Below are 599 nucleotides of genomic sequence, written 5' to 3'. Positions count from 1 at the left end.
CTAGCTCAAAAAAAAAAAAAAAAAAATTAAACTAAGTTGCAAAGGGAAGTTTAATTGATGATGGGGGATTAAGCTGTAGTGACTTCATGTTTACGCCCATCTTCTAGGAGTAGTTTGGTTCGCGCACAGTAGGTTACGCCCCAGGCAGAAATGCCTTTTGTGTTTACCCGCAGCTCAGTAACAATGTGATCGGAGTTTTTATGCTCCGAGTTCCCCTGCTTCCCCGCACTCCGCTCTTCCCGCCGCACTCCCGGGAAGGAAGGCAGAGGCGGGCGGGGAGGAGACAGCAGACTCACGGCGGACGATACCCCCGGTCACCGCGGGGGCTCCGAGGGGCCAGACCCCGCGTGTCCCCGCGCGGTCAGCGCGCGCGAGCAAGGAGGAGGGGGCGTGTGGGCTTACCCCTGCAGCTGCTGCTTCTGGTGAACCTGCAGCCTCGAGCCCCCGCCGCTCTGGGTCTCCTGCGGCACCTTGGAGCGCATCGCTTGCCTGCCCTGTTTGGCGAACGGGGCGGCCGCCGGGTGACCGCCGGGCTTGGGGTGGAGCGGCCCGCCGGGGCCCCCGGGACGCGCCGGCTCCGGCGGTGGCGGTGGCGGCCG

This window comes from Bison bison, unplaced genomic scaffold, assembly GCF_000754665.1.
Source record: "Bison bison bison isolate TAMUID 2011002044 unplaced genomic scaffold, Bison_UMD1.0 scf7180017864508, whole genome shotgun sequence".
Classification (NCBI taxonomy): Eukaryota; Metazoa; Chordata; class Mammalia; order Artiodactyla; family Bovidae; genus Bison; species Bison bison.
This window is presented reverse-complemented; position numbering follows the sequence as displayed.